The following is a 16,235-nucleotide window of genomic DNA, read 5'->3' on the forward strand; positions in this document are numbered from 1 at the left end:
TAATATTATTGAAACACTGTTGGTTTTTACCCAATATATTTCCGAAGGCGGTCAAATAGAGGTTATCTTTTGTATCCAACATCTATAAATAGTGTCTCACATATTTCAGTACAAAGTAGATAGGTCATAAGCGTGTAAAAACTTTAGGTATTAGAAAAATACATTTTGTGTTGCGCAGGATCCTTGTAAACGGGGTTTAAAGTTTTATTATGACTGCCCTACTCTGTAAACTTCAAAGAATAGCAAGCATTACACTGATACCCCAGCCTTACCCTCACTAGTTGACATGCTTTATTCATATAGCACTATTGACAAATTTGCATATACGGCAGTCTACTACACAACATACAGCGTCAAATTATAGGGCAATTTAATTAGAACAACGAGATATTTCACAATCTTTTGACAACTTGCACAAACGTTTACATTTTGTTAGAAGTATTGCAACCAACGTAAAAAAATTATTTAGTATTAAATAAGTGTGTTTTTCTAAAAACTAAACAAAAAATACATGTTAATCAATTCGTGGGATTAAGACTTCGTGACGTCACACTGTCTCTACCCCCCTCCCCCTCGTCACAAAAGTCTGACCACCCCTCCTACACCTAGGCGTGTGACGTCATTTATAGAAGCCCCTTAGCCAAATATTTTGATTTGTCTGTTTTCAGACAAGTGCTATTTACGTAGCGTTTAACTGGGTACAGCATTTTTATAGCTGCAAACTTGTGACTTTCGATATTAAAAAATAAAGTAGCATTCCGAACCTGACGGCCATGAGGCAGGTGAAGTAGAGGCGTACGTGTTTCAGTGACCTCAGCACTACACCCAGGCGCTATTAATTTCTCTCAATATATTCAGGTATCAACTAGTGCTATGTTCTACTTATATGAACCCGGGATTTAAACTCGGGACTTCAGGGTTAGAAGTCGAATGCTCCTCTTTTGTTACTCGACATCTCACACACACATTACACGTAAAGGTTAACAAAGTTTCTGGTGAGTTTTGTTAGGTTTAAATTAAAGCTGTTTAAACAGAAAATTTATAAACGCACCATGGATTGACATTCTGTATTGATATCATTTCTTTATTAAATTCAAAGGGGGCCTACATATTTTTTATAAGATAAAAGTGAGGGGAATAAACAATTGAATTACTTTCCTCTGACCTCCCCCCCCCCCCAGAGAAAGCCGTGAAACCAGACAAGCCAGTAACGCCCGACCCCAGCTGTAAGCTGGTGTGTCCAGCCATCCACAACACCGTGTGTGGCAGCGACCACAACACCTACGCCAACCTGTGCGAGCTCAGCAACGCCAGGTGGTAGGTTTACTGGTAGGTTCACTGGTAGGCTCACTGGTAGGTTTACTGGTAGGTTTTTTGGTTGGTTTACTGGTAGGTTTTTTGGTTGGTTTAGTGGTAGGTATAGTGGTAGGTTTAGTGATAGGTTTAGACGTAGCATTATGGTTGGTTTAGTGGTAGGTTTAGTGTGGGTTTTTGGTAGGCTCACTGGTAGGTTTATTGGTAAAATGGTAGGTTTATTGGTTGGTTTAGTGGTAGGTTTAGTGGTACGTTTAGTGGTAGGTTTAGTGTTAGTTTTAGTGGTAGTTTTAGTGGTATGTTAAGTGGTAGGTATAGTGGTAGGTTTAGTGGTACTGTTTTAACTTAACATCGATTGTTGTAAATTCACAATGACGCATCTCTCCAGGAACGGAAAAGAATGCACCCAAAGTTTGATGGATGTAAAGATGTTGCTGGCGATGTTGTGTAGTATCATCCTGCTGTGTATCAACATCTCGCTGTGTATCAACATCTCGCTGTTTATCAACCCAATGATGTAACATTCAGCTTTGTTACACAAGACGTTGGCTGAAAATGAATTTTAATGTTTCTGTTTTTTAACTAACTTGTATTTACGTTATTAACTTTAAAATGAATCATTATAAACATTTACATATTTTAAAACGTTAATAGCTTAACATAAATAACAGTGCTAATCATAATATGAAAAATAGTACATCACTTTTATTTTAATATGTTGTAAATTTTAGCCTGCAATAAATTTACGCAAGAAATATTACGATTTTGTTTAAATTGTGAATACCAACTTTGATTCAGTGTTTTTTGTTTGAAACTTGATACGGTGGTTTCAGTGGAAACAATGTTTGTAGTTTGATACTGTAACCCTCACTCAGTGGGGATGCTTTTACCCACTGAGTTGTTGTGGTTAAGACGGGCTGACCCTGAGATTAAGTACACACTGACACCGACAGTTGTTGTCCAGTACTCGCTTTATTTACAGCATCGAGCCATGACGGCGATGCAACACAGTAGTACAAAACAAACTAGCCAAGATAAACCAAAAGATCCAAAAACCAAAAGACCAAAAGTCCAACAAAAGAGTGTAGCCCTAAAACAAATGTAAATAAAAAAAGTTACATTCCTGACAACACCATGTGTAGGCTACAATATACACGGGTAACAATAAAATATGTTTTAGCCAGTACACAGTACTGCCAACAAGTACCAATACGTAGTACTTCAAATAAATACTTATATTAATACTCACCCTAACTAGTGTGCACATGCAACACTAGCAGGAATACATAAGTATTTTAACAAACATAATTTATATAACTACCTTCATTAGGTCTACATCTTGGTCCACAGACAGCAGCCTTGCGTGTGCGACACGGCTAGGCATGAAACTACCCACAATCTCATGTCACATGACATGGAACACAGGTAATTTCACTCGCAAAAGCATAAACAAACGTCAACAGTTCAGTTGCGGTCCCACAGGGGCCGAAACCCAATGAATAAAAACTTCATATTTTTATCCCCCTTTGGCTGGTAACCATATGTGTTACAATACAATGGTTTAATAGGAGAAAATGTTACATACAAATTTCTTGACAAAATTGAGAGTAGCTAGATCCAAACTTTAGCGTCAATATTGAGAGTCACTACTTCAAAAATCTCACAGAAACAAATAAAAGAAGAGTTGAAACAGTTTACTGTAAACATATTTACATACATTTCTATTTACACAAAATTAAATTTAGAAAAAAAATTGTTTCTTTCAATCACAACTTCTACGTAAATAAAAATAAAGTGAAATTAAAACATCAATCAAAAGATCAATTAAGCTCATTAACAATATGTCGATAAAAGCTGCCATCAGACAGGCGCCATTTTTTTTTACATTCTAGAAAAGAGCAGACAACTACAAATCAAATTTAATCCACGAGAGGATGCCCAGCCACACCCCAGTCTGTAGACCAGAGCCCCACTGCTACCTGGGCAGGTACAGGATGTGTACGTGTACCTGGTGTCTCTATACCTCCCCTCCTCCCTGTGTACCCAGTGACCTACAGAGACTTGCTTAGAACAGCCATGAGGATGTGACACTATAATGGTCAGCTTGTCCACACCTCTACGTCTCTTGTATTTGTCACTTTGTTATCACGTAAAACAACAAACCTCATCAAAAAATCATCTACGTTTGGTGAAATTGGTGATTAGGTGCCCTTTAAAATCATTATTCGTGTAAAATAATTCCTGAATCTCTATAAGCCTGTTATTAATGTATCGCTTAATCATTGGTTCTTTTTTGTCTGTTTCGGATAGCCTTTCTGTTGAATATGCTTGGCCCATATAACAGCTATGACAGAAAGCAATGTCCTTTTGATAATAAATGTCATTCAAATTTTTTTTATCTATGGCTTTAGATGCAGCTGCCTGTAAGTCATAAGCCATATGGTAGATCTACTGCTCAGAATTCTATGAGGTCCAAAAATTTCACTCCTTTAAAAATCTTCATATTTTAAACTTATTTTTTTCAATAAAACCCATAACACATCTCTAGCGCAAAAAGATTTGCCTTATTGAATTTAGAAAAAAAAGGTTAAAAATATAGTAGGAATTGTATTAGTAAAAAATATATGTGGCCTTTTTGGTGTTAAAAACTTAAAAATGGGAAAAAACATCAAAAGTTAATGAAAAGTAAGTTACGAAAATACTGTTTTTGTGTAATTTGTAATTAAAGCTTTTGATTTTTCCAAAATAACGGAACGCACAATGATTAAATACATAAGAAATCCAGGTTTCCAAGATGACTAATACATTTTAATGACGGACATTGAACTTTTCATACTGAATGTGAAAGAGGATTTTATTTTGGATTCGCTTCCATAGCCTTTGTTCATCCAACAACAATATTGCAAGGCAGTAATTCTAGACTTTGGCGTTGTCTTTCCTTGGTCATTCACTGTCCCCAGCCATCAAGCCATATCTACACGGGTGTTTAAATTTGGAACTTAGCCACACTAAGCTTTACTGGCCCGACAAACGAATCTCTGACCGGCCTATGTTCACATCTGTGTCCCCTCCCCAATATAATTTCACATGAGACAATGGACCAATGTTTGGGAACTAACAAATTATATCCTACTCCGAAACTAACAACCCGGGTCACTGGTCAGCCTACGGGCTAATTTTGTCATGTCCAGTCTGTCTGTTGTCCGCTCACTGTGATGTATCATATTATTATGTCTAGCAAATGCTTTTGATGTTCCTCCAATTTTACTTTACATACTATAGAATTTACTTTAAAATGTTGAAGTTTTTAGTACAATAATTCTACTGCATTGTAATCATGGCATTTATATACTTAAAATGGACCAATTTATATGATTTATGTGGTAATCGAACAACGTACAGTTGTACGGAGTGAACGAGGGAACAAGGGAAGCGACTGGTTGAGTGACAGTGTGTGTGTTGTGAGCGGTGGGTTAGATGGGAGACGACAAGGACACAAAAATGACTTATGACTGTGTATTAAATTCAAGATACAATTTTAGCAGACCAATTTTTACTGCTAGTTTCTGTCGCAAAGATTTTACAGTCTAGATTATTCAAGTAATCTACGAACATTTTAAAATATAGTAAATGTTTATGTGTCAACCAGTTGACAAGATAAACTTTACATCTTGTATACTCTCTAACCACACCTGCTATGTAACGTTAAACTATTTAATGGACACGAGCGAGTTGACGAGAATCCTTCCGTAATGTTGTTGACATGGAATAAAAATGTGCTTTTTTAAATTTAGGACCATAAGAATAATATAAAATAAAAACTTAAGCCTAAAATTAATCCAGAAATGTAATAATGTTAAAATTAATGCTTTAAAAGCTGCAAATCCAGAGAACTTGAAAATAATTTGTTGAGTTTAAGGCTACATTTCTGTCTATTTTCATGAAGCCTAAGTTATAACCGGATGTTTCACTTTCGTAAGATAAATATTTATTGGCTGTACAGAAACAGATCAAGTTTTTAAATAACATTGCAAATTTAAACCGCATGACCTAGTTCTTCTTTATTAAGCTCATAATGTGTACTATATAATTTATGGCTGCCTATCGAATAACAGGATGCCATTGTTTATGTCGCCATTACACGTGAAAACCAAATTGTTTTTGCTTTATTTTTTATTTTTATTTAGTTACCGAAAATATTAAAAACATCAAATACATCCAATCTTTAGTAGGCCTATAGTCCGAAAAAAACTAGACAGACAGGATTTTATAACAATATTAATTGTAACTACGCCGTACACGATTTTTAAACTAATTAATGGGCCACTCAAATACCTTTAATACTTTTCTCGCTCGCGTCCATCGGTTCGGTGACACACGATGTTACACAGAATTTAATCGTATGGGATTCTATTAAGTTTTATGTTATAGTCTACCTGCTAGCCTGTCTATGCCTGGAACACTATGGATTTTGTATTATACGTCTAACATAATCATAGGCGTTGTCAGTGGATTGCCAAGATATAAACATAGGCGTGTCTGATATCGTGATAGTACCTGTAAGTATATGTCATCTACATAGGGTGCATACAGCTGATGTTGATATATCACCAACACCACACGCATTAAGCGCTGACACAAGATCTGATGGACACTGTCGCTGGCGGTACACTGTACATCACCAGCATAAGGTAACTACGAGAGAGACTGTTCTAACGCTGAGATTAGTGACACGGTGCATACACTAGCTTTACACCACGCGACACCATCCTAAGGTAACCACCAAAGGTTCCGATTGACTGTTCTAACGCTGAGATGAGTGACACGGTGCATACACTAGCTTTACACCACACGACACCATCCTAAGGTAACCACCAAAGGTTCCCATTGATTGTTTTAAAAAATATTTGATGGTACATGTTTTTATAAAATATTTGACTGTAAATGTTTCTATAAAATACTCGAATTAAACATGCGTTTTTATCGGGTGGAATTTCTAATGAGCCACCTATATCATGACTTATATCAAGGCAGTAGACAGCCTTTCATTAATTCAGGGAGAATAAAATGTGAAACTACATAAGCATATCGATGTCTTCTTCTATCAGCGGGGGATAGGGATGAAGAGAGTGTGTATTCGCTCCTCACACAATATCCTGATGGGTATCAATCTACTCCAGAAATTCGAACTGTTTTATTTTACGGTTTCCGCTAGGCAATGTAACGCTAACTACAACAAAAATATTTGATAAAAAAACATAATGTTAATGAATTTATAAACCAATCTTTTTAATAAGAAAGATGCTAAGATTTGTAATCAATAATTTGTAAATGCTATTTTTACTTTCTCGTATATACGAAGTATAGAGAAAGTCTTGTAATCGTGCAAAAAAAAAATCGAGATTTTTACAAATCTCGACGTTTTACACCTCACTGATACGGAAAAACATAATTTTGCAATCTTGTCCGTATGTCTATGTGTCTGTCTGTCTGTGTGTCTGTCTGTCCGTGTGTAAACACGATAACTTGAGTACCGTTACAGCTAGGTTGATGAAATTTCATATATAAGTATTTTATCAAAATCGTAGATCCGTATCAACTTTCGAGCGATTTCCGATAACCGGAAGTGGTACTTTTCCTACTTTGAATTTTTTAAAAGCCTATAACTTGAGTACTATTTCAGATAGATAAATGAAATTTCACATGAAAGTAAAAGATCTAATTCTCTACCTTCTGTTAAATTTTGAGTAATTTTTGTTGACTGGAAGTAGTAATTTACGCTACTTCCGATTTCTCAAAAAACTAATGTAAATTTTAAAAGTACTAATAATATTGCGCACTATTATGCGCTTTTTTTTATTTGCGTTCACTTGGTGTGCAATTAATTTGTCTACGAGATTTTATTCTATTTTTAAAACTTTAAGTATTTAAAATGGATTAAAAATCATGTCTATAGCCCGAGTTTCCATCCCCTGTTATTTTATATAAGAATATTCGAGAAAGTTTAGGGGAGATCACTCCCGGTTTTTTCTAGTTAGTGTAAGGATTTTTATATTCCGGTTAGCTAGGTGAGTTGAGCTTTAATGTTTTACTTAGGCTGATTACTTACTACATTTAATGTAACTTTTAATTTCTGTGCGTCATCACATTAAATGTATTCCCAAACCATGATTTGCTGCATCACATATTTTATGTGGGAAGTTACATTTGGTTTAATTTACCCAATCTAGAAATAACTTCATCAGGACACTGTCTTCTAGATTTACAATATCTTTGTCCAGATAATTGAATCCCAGGACGACACGACCACTAGACTGATGACTGCCTTACTAAAAATACCGCATTATGTCTACTCTGTGCTATACTGTAATCTACTCTCATCTACTGTCATCTACTTTAATCTACTGTCATCTACTTTCATCTACTGTCATCTACTGTCATCTACTGTCATCTACTGTCATCTACTGTCATCTACTGTCATCTACTGTCACCTACTTTAGTACATTGTGACATATATGTAGCATAACTGCAATTAACGAAAGATTTTATTTGTGTCTGCTATGTTCTTCGTTCTTAATGTTAGTGTGTGAAGGGATCCCCTCCAACTGGATATGCGTCATTGAGACAGCTGATTCTATTTCAGCCTGCTTTTCTTTTAGGATTTGCCTCCATAACCTTTGTCCAACCGCGCAAACTACAAGGCAGCAGTTGTTTGTTTTTGGAGTTGTCTCTCTTAGAAGAATAGCTGTCGCCAGCTGTCGAGCCTTATCTTACCGATTGACGTTACTTGTTGCTATAAAATATGGTCACAGGTGCAAGAAGTGCCTGCCAGGTAGAGCTATGTATCGCTGTATTCTGGCCTACCGACGTCTTGATGTCGTAACGTTGAACTTGCTGACAAGGAAAAATGTCACAAGACGTCAAATAGCTTAACTAATGTCGCAATAGATATATTAAAAGCTGTTATTGTAAATATTGATGTAAACAGTTTGTATCAGCCCGTTTAACAAGGCTAGCAACATTCGACGTCAGCGTTTTTTCCCAGACTTTTTTCTCCGGGGGAGGGGATCACTTGAAACTTTCGGGGGTGGGGGCGGTACACTTTCTTTGAGGGGAGGGGGAGAAGATCCGCCCCACCCTAAGAGATGCCGGGGAAAAACTCTGTTCGACGTTTAACACAAACAAAAACACGGAAAGAAATGTCTAAAAAAATCGAATTTAGTGACTTATTCGAAGTTATAAAATGCTAACACTTTTAAATTATATTTTAAACGTTCAGTTTAATTTTACAGAAACATACTATCGTATTATTTGATCGTACGAGTAGACTTTTTTCAAAGAGGTTGTTAGTGAATTAATTTTAGTTCAAAGAAATCTTCCCCTTGCGTTAGTTTTCGATTGAGTAATGTTGCTATTCACGTGCCTATAATAATTATTTATAATTTCTTTATAAACTCAGAGAAATGCTATAAATGTTCATTTTACGTCAGCTGTGTTGCTCTCATCATCATTTTCCGTTCGTGCCCAAATGGGGCAGATGAAGTAGAGTTAATCTGTAAATCTGCATAGGTAGGGATTGTGTGGTCATCACTATGCCCAGCCGCCATTGCTTCCTTAACGCAAGTTAGATACCCATTAGAGCTGGGTGGACTCAGGTACGTTCCACAGATTTGAACCAGGAGATATACTCGAGACTCTCGGATTAGCAGTCTAGCTGTCTACCGCTAGGCCACGTCGCACCCATGATATCTTTTAAAGAAATAAAAAGTCACTAAAGAGAATCAGATTTCTAGCAATATGTCTCTCTCTATCTTGCCTAAACATCAAGTTTCTAGCAATATGTCTCTCTCTATCTTGTCTAAGTTTCTAGCAATATGTCTCTCTCTATCTTGCCTAAGTTTCTAGCAATATGTCTCTCTCTATCTTGCCTAAACATCAAGTTTCTAGCAATATGTCTCTCTCTATCTTTTCTAAACATCAAGTTTCTAGCAATATGTCTCTCTCTAGCTTGCCTAAACATCAAATTGTTCACGCGCAGACCGTGTGGTTCTGTTGTATGCCCCGGATCTCATGTCACTATGTCTGGCTCACGTTAGCGACGTCTTGGCCAAGATTTGTGAAGGAAACATTAAACTGCCGGAGTTTTTCATTGGACAGCTTCAAGTCCTGAGTATTTTTATTGGCCCGCTTCAAGTCCTGAGTTTTTCATTGGCCAGCTTCAAGTCCTGAGTTTTTCATTGGACAGCTTCAAGTCCTGAGTATTTTTATTGGCCCGCTTCAAGTCCTGAGTTTTTCATTGGACAGCTTCAAGTCCTGAGTTTTTCATTGGACAGCTTCAAGTCCTGAGTTTTTCATTGGACAGCTTCAAGTCCTGAGTTTTTCATTGGACAGCTTCAAGTCCTGAGTTTTTCACTGGACAGCTTCAAGTCCTGATCTAGTTGCTGTATTTTGTCCAGAAGCTTGACGTTGACAGGATGTCTAGTTGTGACGTCAGTTTCAGCCATCCAGTCGATGTTATGTCCAACAACATCTGGACATTGCACTGTACACAAGTAGTGTCCAGCCTGCAAATCTCTTGGATGGTCCCAGTGTAGTTCCAGAACAGAGTGACCAGTGGGTTGAATGGAACCGTTGGCTGTGAGACCTTCAGACGACAGGACATTGACCCGTTGATCTAGAAACGTGACAACTGAGGCCAGCTCTGTGTAGGGGCTGGAACTGTTGGCATCACGTGATACGATGATGGACAAGATGGCGGACATGTTCAGCTGGCTGGTCTGGTTGACGTCACACCTAACTGTCAACGACGTCAGACCCAGGTCTATCACACCTGGGTTGGCAGATAGAAGAACGGCACCATCTGAAACATGTAAATGCTAATTAAGCCTCAACATGTTGAATTATTTAAAATTTATTTTAAACATTAATGCAACACATTGTACTGACCTCCAAGGCAAAGTAAAGAATTAAAGTTAAAAAAACAATTCAAGTAAATATGCAATCAAGCATTTATTGTTACCCCAAGTTATAAGTAAAATATCTGGAGGGGGGAGGGGGGGGGCGGAGACTAGTTATAGTATATATCAGGGGTCTCCAAACTACGGCCCGCGGGCCGTATGCGGCCCGCGAGGTCCTCTCATCCGGCCCGCGGAGATCTTTTTGTTCACGGAAAAAAATGTTTGTTAGAAGTGGCTGAGGTACTTTGCCCACATTTAAAATGTGTTTATATTTCTATAGAAGAAACTTCACTCAGGCCCGCGAACTGATATTTGATAGTTAATGCGGCCCTCGGGCTGAAAAGTTTGGAGACCCCTGGTATATATCTTCTATATAAAGTATGTTTCGTTCTAGGAGGTGGCGGTAGCAGAGGTTCTTCCAGGCAAAAAAATTACCGACCCCCCCCCGAACAAAAGGGGATTAATATAGAAAATATATGCTTTTATAGGTGTCCCTCCCCCTCCCCTTCCGAACATTTTAAGTGCCCCAACCCCTTCAGAAAAAAGTCTGGACGAAACACTCAACGGTAGACGTTTTTCGTGTGTCATTGTTAATATATATTTTTGTTCTCAGAAATATTACCTGAATTACATCAAAGAAGGAAATATTTGAATGAAAATTAAAAATGACATGAAGTTTACGTTTGATTTAAAAACTGTTTGCAAACAAGCTCACCCCCCCCCCCCCCCCCACACCCCATCGTCCCAAAATTTGAATATCTGACTTCATTCGTTTCTTAAAGAAAGACAAACAATTAAAACGTAAAAATAAACAAATCAAATTCTCATCTGTATTGCTGAATTATACAATGTCAAAGTGAAGAAAATAGACTACTGCCTTCATGTCTGATTGAAATGTTTACCCTAGGTGTGACATTTTAAAGAAAAAAGTTACTCATCAGATACAAGCGTGTCAGTTAGCGTGTTAGTTGTTGTGTTAGTGGGTGTGTCAACGGGCCACCTATATATCGTGTGAGCAAGTTGGATACTGAAAATAAGAACAAGCGACTTAAGGGTTACAAATATCGAACTCAGCAACTAGAATATGTCGACACTTACCGCAAAAACAATATGTTTGAACTGTTCAAACATACTTTTGTATTAACTATTGGGCTTGTAAGTTGTTAAAGTAGCTTACCAAGTTCTCGCTCCGGTAGTTGCCAGCTGGCGTTTTTTTGTTTTTTTCAAACCAAATGTGAATATTTTTTATTTATTTTTTTTTTAAGTTATGAAATCTACTTTCGTTTTTGGAATAAAAAAAACTCCGACAATAAGTTGTTTTAAGTAAATTAAGTTTAAAATAACACACACACACACACACAAATATATTATATTTTATATAGATCTAGAATACAACCTGTATAATAATAATACATCTATAATCTATATAAAATATGATATTTATAGGCCTAAAAGATTTCAATCGTAAATCTGAAATCAAGCCTAATTTAATTAATAAATATATATAGCCTAGATCTAGAGTCTAGATTTCTAGATCTAGAATTCTATATCTAGATCTATGACTTAAAAAAACCCTCTTGAAAATTCCGACTTAGACAGTAACATACGACATACAGGATTTATTTTTAATTTATAGACTCAAGAGTAGTCTAGAGATCTAGATTCTAGATCTAGTTTCTTTTATTTTACAGTGTAGTTGGGTGGAATTAATTACTAAATTACTAAATAGGCTATTTACTTTAAGACAGGTAAACTAGAATATGTTCAATATCAATTTATATATAGAATCTAGATTATTCTAGATCTAGCGAAGTTTAGTGTAGTCTTGTTGTAGAACTTAAGAACTAAATCTAGAGTGTAGGCAACTGTAGTAATTTAGATCTAGAATCTAGTACTGTGTGACGTCATTTTAGGGGGTGGGGGTCTGGCTTTTTGTGACGATGTGTAGGGGGAGGGGGGGGGAGGTAAAAATCGTCAAAAAAATGCGTGACGTCATTTATAGATGACCCCCATGGAGAAGATCCACACAGAAACAGTTTAAGGAAATGGGCCTAACATTCAAACAGGTAGAGGTACCAACATGATTTTAGAGATTATGTAGATATACATATATATATATATAGGGGGAGGGGTAGAGAGAGAGAGGGTTCATCTGTAAATTGCATCACACATTTTATGATGATTTTTACCTCCCCCTCATAAAGGAGGGCAGTAAAAAGAAGAATGTATGATAGCTGGGTAATCCTAATTTATATAATCAGATTATTGTGGTAAATAAAAGTCAACATATCTAGCCTAACAAAATGCCATGAATTTAAAATATATATTATGACTTAGAGAAAGTTTGGTGAAATGGAAATATCTGCAAATTTGATTTATTGATGATGTGTAACTTGTTTATCTTATTCCTTTAGAGCTGATATTAATAAAAAGTTAATGAAATTATAGAGTTTTATCCAATTGATGTTTCTAAAGCCTTGCATGAACTTAATTTAAATATATTTAGCTGCCCAGGCAAAGAACCCAATGAATTTTCCAGAATTGGCTTGTCGTTTGACTGATGGTAACAAAGAGAATCACCCAGGATCTTCGCTGATAAGAAAATCTGAAGACATACCTTATTCTTCTATATCTAAATGTGATTTGTCTAATGAAAATATTTATTCAGTGACAATTGCTAAAGATATTTTACCATTATTTCAAACATCATCTTCTGAAATGTTGTTTTCTATCTCTAAACCTTCCACAATTTCTTCAAGTTTCAAGAGATATTTTAACATCATTGCCTACTTCCCACAGTTCTTATGTTCAAAATTTGCAATTTTCTGAGAAACAAAGTAATAATAAATTTGTACCCAGTGTTTTAGTTTCAGCTCCATTAAAATTTAATAAACCAATCAATTTCAAAATTAAATGTTTCTTATCCCATATGAAAGTAGTCTGTTTTATTTAAGAAAAATCACCTTTAAAAAAATTTAATGTTTGAATGTCAATAAATTGTTGACATGGACTGGTTTGCGGGTAAGCTTTTATACTTAGTGTACAATAAAGATTCAGTTTTGATGTCAATATAGTTGCTTCTGAAAGAATTAAACTATAAACAATAGCATTTATATTAATATCTCAATGGCAGTTCAGTATACTTTCATCATTGTTTTCAAATAACAAAACAGAACTACAGTTTTAAAATTGAAAAAAAAAATGAAAAGAATTTCATAAATGGATGGTTTTTTAATTACTTAAAACAGAAGATGCATCAATACAGCATTACAATGTATATGATTAATATTTCTTTTCATGGACAATCATCATTTAAATTCTTCATTAAAAGTTAAATTCAGCTTCCTTGTGTCTAAAAATCCACATCCATGCTGTTCCATTTACCTAGAAATTAAATAAATAATATTTTTAACAACTTTCTGTAATATGAAAAAATTAATCATTGATTAAAACAGACAGCCAATATAGCAGTTGAATTAAAATTCACCTGTTTCTGTGACATTTGCATGTAAAATTAGAGTGTTCAGAGGTATATACCCAGCCACCTTTAATTTCCCTATCTTGAGCCAGGTACTCATGAGAGCTGGTACTCATGAGACTTAGGACATCATACCAGGACTAACACCAGGGATCTGAACTCTTATCTTTTAGGATAGAAATGTGAAAGCTACTGTCTGACAGTCCCACTATCAAGCCATACATATTAATACTTACAGTATATAATCTTAGTAGCAACATATTCTTTAAGAATTAGAACACTGAATCGATTTCAAACTTGGGCTTAAGCTGAAAAATGGCTTATTATAAAAAAAAAATTCAGCTCACCTTTAGTTCAAGATCAGCACCAATAGCCACAGTAAAGTGTGAGAAAATTGCTTGCCAAGTACCTAGGGAATTTAAATATAATAAATTATTAAGTTTATCCATACATTATATTAAAATAATTATTTAACTAATATGAGATATTAATATATATATATATATATATATATATATATATATATATATATATATATATATATATATATATATATATATATATATATATATATATATATATATATATATATATATATATATATATATATATATATATTTATTTATTTATTTATTTATTTATATTTATAAAAGGTTTAATTTATTGTAAAGGTTCAGTTTTCTATCTACTTAGCTTGTCTTAAAAACTAAAATATCTGGTTTACAGTTAACCATATCTTAACTATTACAAAACTATTAGTTTCATTTTCATTACTTGTAACTAAAAAGTGTAGTCAATAGATCTAAAACTTAATTCTATTAACAGCTAACTGTAACCATACTGACTCTGACCAATTTATTAATTTTTGTACCCTGTAATTCATTAATAATTAGGCTTATACTAAAAGGCCGAAAGTTACAATTGTAGATTTTATAGTCCCTGGTCTAGACTAACAAGACTAGCTTACAAGTCTAATAGTACTAATACACATGATCTAGTTTATAAGTTTACTACTAGGCAACTTGCTAGAAGACTAGTACTTAACCAAACTTTAACTTGCTAAAAATAAAAGGGCCTAATACAATAGTAGATGGCCTTGTAATACTTTTTTTTTACTGTGCTACTTACACTGCTTTTGGTACTATTACTATGACTAACTAACTACTAACTAAACTCTATTGTAGCTTGATGGAGATCTATCATCTTGCTCTTCTAGATCTAGTAGTCTACAATACTTACAACTTAAAAAAGTAGTAGCACTACTGTAACAATTTCAAACTAAATTTAATCTATATATTACTAGATCTACTCATTGCAAGACTGTAGTCTGATAAGTCTGTAAGCCCTAAATGTATCTAGACCTAGATTCTAGTCTAATTTAGTTTCAGTCTAGTTATTAGTACCTACACTCTACAATAGTCTACAGTACTCTACACTGACTACACTCTACTACTACTCTAATCACTCTACTGGCTACTGATCTAGATCTAGTAAATAGCTAGAGTAGATCTAGTCTAGATTCTAGATATAAAAAAATTGATTTAAAATTAAAAACTGGTTAGCCTTACTAGGCATTACTAGCTCTTACTAAACTTAACTAGGGTAGGTTTTACCTAAACTAGATCTAATCTAGATCTAGATCTATCTAGATCTACTAGATTCTCTAGATCTAGATTTTAGATCTAGGGCCTACCATACTACCATCTGCAACTAGAATCTAGATCTAGATCTATTCTACTATCTCTATCTAGATCTAGATCTAGTAATACTATCTATCTAGCCATCTATCTACAAGCTACTTCTAATAAACTAATATAATAGGCAGGCTAATAGGCCTAGATCTACTTCTAAAATATTAAACAGTAATCACTGAGTAATCAGTACTAGAGTCTAGTTCAGTAATCTAGCTAGATCTAGATCTAGGTCTATTAACATTAACATTGTTGTCTAAGTTCTAGATATCTAGATCTAGATCTAGAATCTAGATTCGATTAATATTTAATAAGTAAGTCGTAGGCTGAGTGAGACTGGAAGTCATCCTCATTTTCCTGTTGTTTTAGTTTTTACCGTCATCCTTTTCTTAATATTTTTAATATTTTATCTAGATCACTAAAATACTAGATCTAGAATCTAGATCTAATATATTCTAATTCATGAACTTATACTCTTAGAACTAGATTAAAGCAATGTAGATCTTAGTTGGTAGATTCTAGGTATGGGAATCTTAAGTCTCGTAGCAAAGACTGAGTAGAGTCAGAGTAATGTCCCCTAGCTTTGGACAAACTATCAACAAAAGAAATAAAATCAATATACTTACCGCCACAAAACTTTTATATTCAAAAATGCATACACATGTGTTTGTTCCCATCCATATGAACAAAACAGCGTTGAAAGTTTTTACAGTTGTTGCATTTCTGGAATGTTTGATGATTTTGAAATCTTGAAGCGGGACCTACTAACAAATAGCCGCCATGTTTTTTGTTATC

The 16,235-nt window shown here is 34.8% G+C and overlaps 1 long non-coding RNA gene across 1 annotated transcript; it reads right to left on the reverse strand.

The window, feature by feature from the left end:
- Positions 1-12,701: 12,701 nt before the first annotated feature.
- LOC131938869 (uncharacterized) lies at positions 12,702-16,235 on the reverse strand. Its single transcript, XR_009386366.1, has 3 exons — positions 16,067-16,235; positions 14,097-14,158; positions 12,702-13,655 (listed from the first exon to the last, which is right to left on the reverse strand). It is a non-coding gene; the product is annotated as an uncharacterized LOC131938869 (long non-coding RNA).

This window comes from Physella acuta, unplaced genomic scaffold (genome assembly GCF_028476545.2).
Source record: "Physella acuta isolate Inbredline_101_S28 unplaced genomic scaffold, ASM2847654v3 ptg000258l, whole genome shotgun sequence".
Taxonomy (NCBI): domain Eukaryota; kingdom Metazoa; phylum Mollusca; class Gastropoda; family Physidae; genus Physella; species Physella acuta.